The following is a 12,942-nucleotide window of genomic DNA, read 5'->3' as shown; positions in this document are numbered from 1 at the left end:
CATCAGCACCGTCAGCAGATCCCCAACCATCATCAGCACCGTCAGCAGATCCCCTACCATCATCACCACCGTCAGCAGATCCCCTACCATCATCACCACCGTCAGCAGATCCCCTACCATCATCACCACCGTCAGCAGATCCCCTACCATCATCACCACCGTCAGCAGATCCCCTACCATCATCACCACCGTCAGCAGATCCCCTACCATCATCGCCACCGTCAGCAGATCCCCTACCATCATCGCCACCGTCAGCAGATCCCCTACCATCATCACCACCGTCAGCAGATCCCCAACCATCATCAGCACCGTCAGCAGATCCCCTACTATCATCACCACCGTCAGCAGATCCCCTACCATCACCACCACCGTCAGCAGATCCCCTACCATCATCAGCACCGTCAGCAGATCCCCTACCATCATCACCATCGTCAGCAGATCCCCTACTATCATCACCACCGTCAGCAGATCCCCTTCCTTCCTTCCTCTCCACCAGGAGGGCCTCAAGGTTGAGCCCAAAATTCAAATGATTGGACCATTTTCTGGTCGACTGATCCAGGCGATTGCAGTACCCCGCCGTCATTCCCAGCAACATCTTGGCTCTGGGAAGGTCTTCTCCTTCAGGAGCCGCCAGGAATACTTGATACAGAGACCACTCAAGATCCGCCATGATCTAGCGATGGAAATGCGACCGACCACCTCCCAATACGACACATACAACACAGGGACATCAGGTTGGGGTACCTGTATCAGCTGTAGTCCCTAACAGGCAGGAATAACTTGTATCCCCCCCCACCAACAAGATCAGCTGGTGTCTCCCTCACCACCAACAATGTGAACTGTAGTCCCTCGCCAACAACACCACCTACAGTGATGGAGGAAGACAAACTTGATGGAAGATTTCTAAGGAGAACCTCTCCCTCTTCTGTCTCTCCCTTATCTCCCCGTTGTTTTCCCTCTTTCCCCTACCATTCCCTCTATATCTACCCCTCACCCTTCTATTTCCTAATCCTCCTCAACTCTCTTCCTTATCTCCATTTCCCCCAACCCCTCACCATCTCCCCATTTCCCAGACCCTGATGTACGACCCCCAGTTCACCGTACCCTCTCTGTATCTCCTCATATCCCCAGTGCTCACTTTACCTAAACCTTTTTTTACTGCAGTGGAAGCCTTACCGTCGCCCGTACCCACTGCCGGCAGCTCGTTACTATGAAGTGGCGTGGCTGTCGCAAGTGGCACACACACACACACACACACACACACACACACACACACACACACACACACCACAGACAAGTCTTCATCGGCTGAAAAAAACCCTCCACCACAACAGCTGCCCAACTCACCCCACCCACTCTGCCATTATCATCTACCGCTCCCGTTGTGTACCATCCTCATCATACCACCCAGTCACTATGCAACCATCAAGTAGCGATATCCACGTATCTTTCCTCCCTGTGGAAGGACTTGAGATCACCAGTAGCAACAACCATCAAGTAGCGGTATCCACGTATCTTTCCTCCTTGTGGAAGGACTTGAGATCACCAGTAGCAACAACCATCAAGTAGCGATATCCACGTATCTTTCCTCCCTGTTGAAGGACTCGAGATCACCAGTAGCAACAACCATCAAGTAGCGATATCCACGTATCTTTCCTCCCTGTTGAAGGACTTGAGATCACCAGTAGCAACAACCATCAAGTAGCGATATCCACGTATTTTTCCTCCCTGTTGAAGGACTTGAGATCACCAGTAGCAACAACCATCAAGTAGCGGTATCCACGTATTTTTCCTCCCTGAGATCACCAGTAGCAACAACCCGGGCTCACCGGACATCCATCGGGCCCCCAGCTGTTTTGGTGAGGAAAATGGTGACCTCACGACGTGCCTGGTCCTCTAGACCCTCAGCTTTGTCACTGGCAAGACGACCGAGGAGGGAGGAAGGTGAACGTGTTTCCTCCTTCTTCCATGGCATTCGAAGGAAAGTTGATGGTAATGTGTCCGATCCAAGGCCATCATGGCGGTGGTAGGTGAGGCTTGCTGACGGTGGTAGGGGAGGCTTGCTGACCGTGGTAGGGGAGGCTTGCTGACGGTGGTAGGGGAGGCTTGCTGACCGTGGTAGGTGAGGCTTGCTGACCGTGGTAGGTGAGGCTTGCTGACCGTGGTAGGGGAGGCTTGCTGAACGTGGTAGGGGAGGCTTGCTGACCGTGGTAGGGGAGGCTTGCTGACCGTGGTAGGTGAGGCTTGCTGACCGTGGTAGGGGAGGCTTGCTGACGGTGGTAGGGGAGGCTTGCTGACGGTGGTAGGGGAGGCTTGCTGACCGTGGTAGGTGAGGCTTGCTGAACGTGGTAGGGGAGGCTTGCTGACGGTGGTAGGGGAGGCTTGCTGACCGTGGTAGGGGAGGCTTGCTGACCGTGGTAGGGGAGGCTTGCTGACCGTGGTAGGGGAAGCTGCAGACACATGCTCCACCTACGCTGTATGCTTGCCCTCCACTTACCCCTAGTCATGTACCCTTCACCCACACTATCACAGAAATGCGCGTATGTAGACAACAGTTCTTTCTGAGAATTGAAATACAATTAGATTATTCCTTTTAGAAACCTTTTTGAAAATTCAAAACCACAAAAAACTTATCTATGACCGTCTCTTCCATGCCAGAACCAGTATTTGAATCGTGGCTCATAGACGACTTAACCCCAGCGATTCCGATCAGTGTCTCTTGACTAATGCTTTTCCTGACGACCACAGCACCAGCGTGCAACGTACAGCTTGACCAGCTTCTTGTAGGATCTCGGTGCCTTAAGTGGCCACGACAACATCAAGAGCTGGCAAAGCAGAGCGCCAGATCTGCAGCCACTGTGTTGCAGTTCTGCGTCTATATCGCCAGTGCAAAGTCTCAAGGCACTGAGAAGTGTGGAGTGTGGAGGTGTTGGAAATTGCTGTGTCTTGACGTCTGTGCGTATCCCTGTATGCACCTAGTGCCATAGGCTCCCCTCTCACCTCACGCCAAGCGAAAGCCAAGCACGGCAATTACCACCGACGAACCTGGTCCCTCCCGGTCTGCCTCTGTGCTACACACCCAAGACCTCCTGACCGTCCGGGCAAAAATAAACACCGTTGCTAACCAAAGGTCACCGTCCTCCATCATGGCAGTCCCCTTGAGTCTGATGAAAATTCCAGTGCATTACGGAAACATAACACTGTGTCGACACAAGACGAGACTTCCCTCTGACCTTCTGCATTTCTCTCGGCAACAATCGTCGCGTCTTTCCTCCCACACTACCTTCACCGCGTCCCAATCACAGGTGTCTTTGCCCCTCAGACTTCCATCACTCCACCGTCCTCCATCTTGATTCCTCAAACCTTTAGCCTCCACCTCCACCAATATCACCTCCTTCTCCTTGACCTTTCATCCTATCACCAACACTCCCTCCGCCATCACCACCTCATCTCTCTCTCTCTCTCTCTCTCTCTCTCTCTCTCTCTCTCTCTCTCTCTCTCTCTCTCTCTCTCTCTCTCTCTCTCTCTCTCTCTCTCTCTCTCTCTCTCTCTCTCCATCATTCACGCTCCCTCCATGTCACCACCTTCCACCTCCCCCTCACCCTCATCCACCCTCCTGGTGGAGACCTTGAGTCTGATGACCATTCCAGTGGCTCCCCCGCAAGAGGCCAGACTCAGGCAACATTGAAAATCAAGTGTGTAGACAAAGACCCTCCACCCACCCACTCGCCCAAACTCAAACCACCTGACCTTCCCTCCCCTTCGAAATGCACTCGACCGGACAACACATCTCCAAGACACAAATTAAGAAATCAAATCCTACCATGAAAGAAGACAACATCAATAAGGACCACAGTAATACCAGATTACAAAGTGATTAAAACCCTTGTAACTCAACAGTCTCTACGTGAACAACATGCTCAACATACTACCTTCCTGGAGGAGGAATTGTATCATTGATGGTCAAAAGATGCGACATCTTGAGTACACATCTCGTCAGTGACACGATGTATAGTACTAAGGGGAGTTGCCATTCTTGTGGGATCTGTATTAGAACACGTATATCTCCCCAGTCTTCCACCCTTCATCACTATTTTGCTATCAAGATGGTCACATTACATAGACAGGGTTGTATCATCCTCAGTGCTATGCCAGACCACATTACACAGACAGGGTTGTATCATCCTTAGCGCTATGCCACATCACATTACATAGACAGGGTTGTATCATCCTTAGCGCTATGCCAGACCACATTACACAGACAGGGTTGTATCATCCTTAGCGCTATGCCAGACCACATTACACAGACAGGGTTGTATCATCCTTAGCGCTATGCCAGACCACATTACATAGACAGGGTTGTATTATCCTCAGTGCTATGCCAGACCACATTACATAGACAGGGTTGTATCATCCTCAGTGCTATGCCAGACCACATTACACAGACAGGGTTGTATCATCCTTAGTGCTATGCCAGACTCAACGCCTGGCAATCCTCATTTCGACCTACAAACGTATGTCAATCACACCAATATTCGCGTCTAACTCTGCGAAGTATTCCACCAGCCGTCAGTCATAGGCACGACCTCGTCTATATTCATTCCCTCAAGCGTCTTAGCTTTCCAGAACCTGATCTTCATATCTGTTTCCTCTGCAAAAGGGGTAAAATAACGCAGACATGAGTTTGTCTTTTCGAAAAGAGCTATGACTCTTCATCTCCTGGTCCATGTTGAAGGTCTGATCACACTCATTCCTCCTCCTTCACATCTCTTATTGAACCCCTACACTTGTTCCTTCATCCCCAGGTTCTCACAGAGACCGGAACATCTTTACCAGTTCCCTTTGTACACTCCACACACATACAGACACACACACACACACACACACACACACACACACACACACACACACACACACACACCGCCATCAACATCGAGAACCAATTTTCCACAACAATAGACACAGAGAGAGAGACGCTTCTCGACAGAGAATCATACATGTATAAGACAGAGCCATCCAAAAAGTGAAGGACGTATAAAGTACATACGTCCTCCCTCTGGGAGAACCAGGCGAATCCCTTCATGCTACCGACGTCGAGTTGGCCAAAACAAACACAGGATGGGCAAGAGGACTGTCGGACCTCACGATCCTACGCGACCACATCCTCCACAGCCTTACCAAAGATCACAACAGACATTGGCAGATCCGAATCACCACTGCTTAGGAAAGCTAAATACAGTCCATTGTGACTGATGTAAACAGACAGACCTGGATATTAACAACCTTATCCAAAACAACAATATACATCAAAACCCTTGATCGCGACGTATTCAAGGGCAGCACGAGGTCGAACCAATATACATATATATATATATATATATATATATATATATATATATATATATATATATATATATATATATATATATATATTTTTTTTTTTTTTTTTTTTGCCGCTGTCTCCCGCGTTTGCGAGGTAGCGCAAGGAAACAGACGAAAGAAATGGCCCAACCCACCCCCATACACATGTATATACATACGTCCACACACGCAAATATACATACCTACACAGCTTTCCATGGTTTACCCCAGACGCTTCACATGCCTTGATTCAATCCACTGACAGCACGTCAACCCCGGTATACCACATCGCTCCAATTCACTCTATTCCTTGCCCTCCTTTCACCCTCCTGCATGTTCAGGCCCCGATCACACAAAATCTTTTTCACTCCATCTTTCCATATTTCATTTATCCTCCTTTGCATGATTATCCCGGCCCTCTACACGGTGATCCGTGGTACTACAATACCCATCACCATCTTCTTCAACGTGCGAGAGCCTCCCCTACCCACCTCACCACAATATTTCAAAAGGTTGATCACGTTTCGCCGTAAGGCTTGAAGTTGATAATAGAATCGAACCCCTTAGATGAAAATATGCCACATCTCTTACACGCTCTAGACACATCAGAGACTAAATTGCATTCCGCCTCTCTCCTCTGTGTCCATCGCAACCACGAACATCCGTTTGAGGCTTAAGATACGACAGCAAACTTACGTTGAAAAGACAGCCGGGATAAGACGGGCGTTGGAAGTAGTTTGGGGACCTTGTTTGAAACGTGCGAATCCAGAGTTGCGGGCTGGCGAAATGCAACTCTTATATAGCTTTAACGAGTCTAATTATCACATATGTACTTATCGAAGAGCAGGCTTGGCCAGTACGTTCGCCACCCGCGTCCACGCTCGTGGTGAATCGTACGGTCTTACGTCGCAGACTTGCTATCATCATTTTCACTATTTTTTTTGGTGTTAATGTTCCATCATTGTCTCTCAGGTAAAGGTATAACCACATATAACCATCAGATAAAGGTACAACCTTGAATAATCTTCAGATAAAGGTACAACCCTATATAATCTTCAGATAAAGGTATAACCCTATATAATCTTCAGATAAAGGTATAACCCTATACAATATTCAGATAAACAACCCTACATAATCTTCAGATAAGGGTATAACCCTACATAATATTCAGATAAAGGTACAACCCTATGCAATCTTCAGATAAAGGTACAACCCTATACAATCTTCAGATAAAGGTACAACCCTATATAATCTTCAGGTAAAGGTACAATCCTATACAATCTTCAGATAAAAGTACAACCCTATACAATATTCAGATAAAGATACAACCTTTAGAATATCGTTTCAATATTTATATGATGGTTCACTGGTGGGTCCCACTTATCATTATTCATACCATTATCTTGCGATGTGGTGGATCTAGGCAGCTGGTCCCCCTCTACTGGGACGAATATATTCAAAAAGAATTCCTCTTGGGCAAGCTTACTTCTGAACTCATGGCCAAAACTCATGATCCAGATCTTACAACATGATTGTCAATAAGGCATAACTGTGGATACACAACCTAGGTGGGGTCTGATGTCACTGACATTGCGAAAGTAAACCAAAAAAAACAAACATCTTACACAACTTAATCAGATGACCTCCACCCCTTATCACCTGCACGATTAACTAACCCCCACATCAAAATACCCTGCACCAACACATCACTGAAGGAATTGAAGTATATAAAGATGAAATACCATCTTGACCCTTAAACCCATTAAAACCCACAGCCAAAGTCTCTTTCAGTTGGCTGTATCTCTCTTGTTCGCTGGGTTACCCACCCTTCCTCCTTGATTGACCGACGTGACACCGACAAATATGCCCCAGTCAAGGCCATCGTGGGCGACAGAAATATATTGGAAAGAAAGAAACTGTCAATCCATCAGGACTCCGTGTGTTTTTTCTAGACCTGACTCTCAAAGGGACAGAAATAATATGGAGAGAGAAGAGTTAGGGAAGAAGTTGCAGCACTCCACAGTTTAGCTGTTCGAGGAAAGACGAAGGCATCAGTACAAACCTTCAACAGCCAGGCTCGAACCCGGGGCCTTATGCGTAATAGACGGGAACGCTACTGCTAGGCTATGATCGCCTCTAATAAGGCTGTTGGTAGTTTGCATGTTTTCTGTGGAAGTGCGGGTTCAAATACATGTTTGTAGTCATATAACTCCGTGTTGTACAGACAGCTTCGGTAAAATGCTATCTGCTGGTTGTGTGAGCCTGATGGGATTCGAGCGGTTTAGCTAGACCCCGTTGCTCATGGATGCGAGACGAAGGGTATTTGATTACTTAGTATTCGAATCGTCATTTCCCTATTAGGGGCAATCATAGCCTATCAGTAGCGCTCCCGTCTACCACGCATAACGTCCTGGGTTCGAACCCTGGTTGTTGAAGGGTTATGTGATATATATATGCATATATAGCGTTAAATAGATGGCTTTGATTCGGCCTTCAGTTGCCCATCATGTCTCAGCTAATACAAAAGATAAACAAATCGAATGCTAACTCCCACCCACCTCGAATACCTTTCCTGACACAATCGTTCGTCCATTCATTCACCTAACCTACCCCGCTCTTATCCTCCCACCTTTTACCTCCCAACTCCTCTCCATTTCCTTCTCCCGCCTTCTACCATACCACGTCTATCGATTTCCTTCCCTCCAACCCGGCGACTCTCAATACATCAGCAGCCGATGCTGACAGGAAATAAGTCTATCTTTAATACCCGATTATTGGCGCTGAAGAATGTTGCGTGGAGGCAACAATGACAGCAGTGGAGGTTGGGTACGTGTGCGTGCGCTGGTAACATCTGGTATGTGTGTGTGTGTTTTACGTTTGCACGTGCGTGTGTTTGTGTGAACCTTGTTTTACGTTTGCACGTGCGTGTGTTTGTGTGAGCCTTGTTTTACGTTTACACGTGCGTGTGTTTGTGTGAGCCTTGTTTTACGTTTGCATGTGCGTCTGTTTGTGTGAACCTTGTTTTACGTTTGCACGTGCGTGTGTTTGTGTGAGCCTTGTTTTACGTTTGCACGTGCGTGTGTTTGTGTGAACCTTGTTTTACGTTTGCACGTGCGTGTGTTTGTGTGAGCCTTGTTTTACGTTTGCACGTGCGTGTGTTTGTGTGAACCTTGTTTTACGTTTGCACGTGCGTGTGTTTGTGTGAGCCTTGTTTTACGTTTGCACGTGCGTGTGTTTGTGTGAACCTTGTTTTACGTTTGCACGTGCGTGTGTTTGTGTGAGCCTTGTTTTACGTTTGCACGTGCGTGTGTTTGTGTGAACCTTGTTTTACGTTTGCACGTGCGTCTGTTTGTGTGAACCTTGTTTTACGTTTGCACGTGCGTCTGTTTGTGTGAATCTCATTGTTTATTTGTCTGAAGGTGCATGTATTTTCAGTTCTATGTCTGTGTGATTGTATTTGTCTTTTATGCGTGTGTATGTGTTTGTGTGCGGGTGTATATGTGTGTGTGTATTACGGTGTGTGAGTGTTTACGTGTGTACGTGAAGTGTGTATGTACACCACATGAAAATGTTAGTCGTCCCCTCCAAACGAACGGGTCGCCGTGGACCTGTTGATGATTGGGCATATCTAGTCCAAGGGTCAACGCTAACATCAGTTCTCTATATGGACCTGACTTCGAGTGAGGGAGTACGATCCTTGTCCATTGTCCTCTGCTCTCTCTCTCTCTCTCTCTCTCTCTCTCTCTCTCTCTCTCTCTCTCTCTCTCTCTCTCTCTCTCTCTCTCTCTCTCTCTCCTTGGGCGCATCCTCCTATGCGTCACTTGGCCGTCGAGTATGTAGTAAACTTTGTTGAGAATCCTAAGGTCGAACCTGGTCGAGAGGAGAGGAGAGAGAGAGGGAGGGACTTAGTTAACTTCAAGGAGACAATCGAAAGGCTTCATGAGACGTCTCATGAATCAGCAAGGCTTCAGGGAGGGCTTTATGAGACTGGGGAAGGTCTTGGAATGCTCTAAGTAGGCTTAAAGAGGCTTGCCGGGGGGATGGGGGGCAAGAATGGAATGGACTGGTTCGAACAGGTCACCGAACTTGCCAAACCACCAGGACCACACGGTGTGTTCAAGGTCTGTGCCGTTTTCTATTGCGCCGACTCAGTGGTTCATTGTTGGGTCTTATGATCTGGTATGGGATGATTAATTCTTACTGACACTAGGGAGTAGTGATCATTCCCCCAACACCGTCGGCATAGGATGATAATCATCTGGGGCTGTATGCAGAAAACTTCTTAAAATGCTTAAGTATGCTTAACCTCAAAGAATTTTACTTAACTTTAAGAATTTTGCTAAGCATGTTTCTGAAAACTGCCCTACGCTTCAGTATTTACTTAGCAGACGACTAATATTTTGACCCAAACTGCATTTCATACTTCTTAAATATTATGCTTGAGTTTTGCTAAGCATCGTGGTTAGTCCTTTTCTGTATGGCACTTAAGTCACTCGCTCAGCTAAGCATAAAGATAAGCAGAAATCTAAGAATTTTTCTGCATACGGCCACTGATTCCATTGAAATGTCTAGCGTGAGGTACTGATGATTATTCCCACGACATCATTAGAGTGAGGTATTAATCATCATCCCCCCCCTCTTCCTCCTCTTCCCCCCCACATCGTTAGTGTAGGGTATTGATCGCTCCTCCGACAACGTCAGAGTATGCTATTAATCATCCTCACCATATCAATGACGTTGGGTATTAATCAACGTCCGATATTGTCTTGCGTGAGATATTAATCACTCCTCCGACGTCGTCAGAATGGAGTTATAATCGTTCCCTCAAAATCGTCTTGTGTGGGGTATTAATCGTTCCCCCAACATCATCAATGTTGGGTGCTGATCAATCACCTCCCCCCCCCCCCCCCGACATCATCAGCGTGAGATGATGGTCATTCCTCCAACAACGTCAATGTGGGGTATTAATCATTCCCCAATATCTTCAGAGTTGGTTACTGATCGCTTCACCTGCGTGGGACTCTGATCAATCCCTAGACATCGTCAGTGTTGGGTACTGATCAATCCCTGGGCTCCATCATCGTGTGATATGATCAATCCCTTTACATCGTCAGTGTTGGGTACTGATCAATCCCTGGGCTCCATCATCGTGTGATATGATCAATCCCTTTACATCGTCAGTGTTGGGTACTGATCAATCCCCGGGCTCCATCAACGTGTGATATGATCAATCCCTTTACATCGTCAGTGTTTGGTACTGATCAATCCCTTGTCTCCATCAACGTGTGATATGATCAATCCCTTTACATCGTCAGCTCCATCAACGTGTGATATGATCACTCCCTTTACATCGTCAGTGTTGGGTACTGATCAATCCCTTGTCTCCATCATCGTGTGATATGATCAATCCCTTTACATCGTCAGCTCCATCAACGTGTGATATGATCAATCCCTTTCCATCAACAGTGTTGGGTACTGATCAATCCCCGGGCTCCATCAACGTGTGATGTGATCACTCCCTTTACACTGTCAGTGTTGGGTACTGATCAATCCCTTGTCTCCATCATCGTGTGATATGATCACTCCCTTTACATTGTCAGTGTTGGGTACTGATCAATCCCTTGTCTCCATCAACGTGTGATATGATCAATCCCTTTACATCGTCAGCTCCATCAACGTGTGATATGATCACTCCCTTTACATCGTCAGTGTTGGGCACTGATCAATCCCTTGTCTCCATCATCGTGTGATATGATCACTCCCTTTACATTGTCAGTGTTGGGTACTGATCAATCCCTTGTCTCCATCAACGTGTGATATGATCAATCCCTTTACATCGTCAGTGTTGGGTACTGATCAATCCCTTGTCTCCATCATCGTGTGATATGATCAATCCCTTTACATCGTCAGTGTTGGGTACTGATCAATCCCTTGTCTCCATCAACGTGTGATATGATCAATCCTCCCGACACCCTCAGATGGAAAGATAATCACTTCCCCACCATCGCCGGACAGTCATCTCACACGAAGGAAAGTCTTAATCATTCCTTATCTTCTTGTTCTCGTCCTCCTCTGATCCTTCACGAGCGATTTTCCGCTTCCCCATGCGAGGTAACGAGCGGCTGGGCCGAACAGTGAGTACGAGACTCGTCGATGGAATGTGGAAGAGAAATTAATTCCTGCTGGAAACACGAGCTGGTGGGCGAGAACGCTCTCTTCTACTCGGCAGTAAAGTGACGATGATTGAAAGAGAGGCAACTCAAGAGACAGACGGATGGGCAGAGGAAGGGAGGGAGAGAGAAAGGTGCTCTATGGATGGAGTTATCTGGGGTGAGGGACACAACAGAGTTTTAGGGGAAAGGAGGTCATTATGTAACGAACCTGTTAGATTTCTACGAGAGAGTGAGCTCTGATTGAGAAGAAAGAGATGGCTAGGCGGATTGTTTGTATACGGACTGCCAGAAAGCATTTGACGCTGTACGGCCATGGGTGGATGAGGAAGAAGCTAAATCACCAGGCAGTAGTAAGGGCGAACGAAACACCCTCGATAGATAAAACATTGCCTCAGTGGAAGGGAACAAAGTCAGACACATGTCAGAAGTGCCCATTCCAATCAAGTTGAGGTAACCAGTGGAGTACCATAGGGTTCTATTTTGGGACCGTGACTCTTCGTGACCTGTGTAAACGACTTGTCTGAATTGTCTGCAGATGATGCAAAGGTCATGACGGAGGTGGAAAAGCGAGGAGGATTGCATCATCTTACAAAGGGCATTGAACAAGCTACAAAATTGGTCTGATTCATGGTTGATGAAACTCAGCCAGAGAAAATGTAGAGTAATCTGGCAGGAAATAAGTTTCAGGACTTTGCGTGTGAGAAGACTTGGGAGTCGACACCACCCACTAACTGTGATCTGTAGAATATTAGATCAGCCCTCAAGACTATGGAAAGGAAATGTCGTTTGAGTAGTGCATATCTTACATTAGGCTATTACTATATTTCAAACTGTTCATATCTTACATTAGGCTATAACTATATTTCAAGCTGTTCATATCTTACATTAGGCTATAACTATATTTCAAGCTGTTCATATCTTACATTAGGCTATAACTATATTTCAAGTTGTTCAAATCTTACATTAGGCTATAACTATATTTCAAGCTGTTCATATCTTACATTAGGCTATAACTATATTTCAAGCTGTTCATATCTTACATTAGGCTATAACTAGGACATGCCTCTCAGGTTTGGCCGCAACACCTAAAGAAGCACAAAGAGCTGCTGGAAAAGGTCTAACGGAAGGCCACAAAGACAGTTCCCGAATTATGAGAGCTGAGTTATAGGGAGAGTCCAGAGGCTCTTGATATGCCCAAGTTAGATGAAAGAAGACTGAGGGGTGACCTGATCACCACTTTTAGGCTACTAAAGCAGGTAGATGACACGGATAGTGGACAGTTCTCCGAGAGATGTATGGATAGGGCAGATGGAGAGCAGAACATGAAATTAGCAAGAAAAAGTGAAAAAAAAAAAGAAATGACGTGAATCATACCATGACTGGTTGATGAATGGAATAGAATGACGGA

This window comes from Panulirus ornatus, chromosome 49 (genome assembly GCF_036320965.1).
Source record: "Panulirus ornatus isolate Po-2019 chromosome 49, ASM3632096v1, whole genome shotgun sequence".
NCBI classification, from domain to species: domain Eukaryota; kingdom Metazoa; phylum Arthropoda; class Malacostraca; order Decapoda; family Palinuridae; genus Panulirus; species Panulirus ornatus.
Note: the sequence above shows the minus strand (reverse complement) of the source record.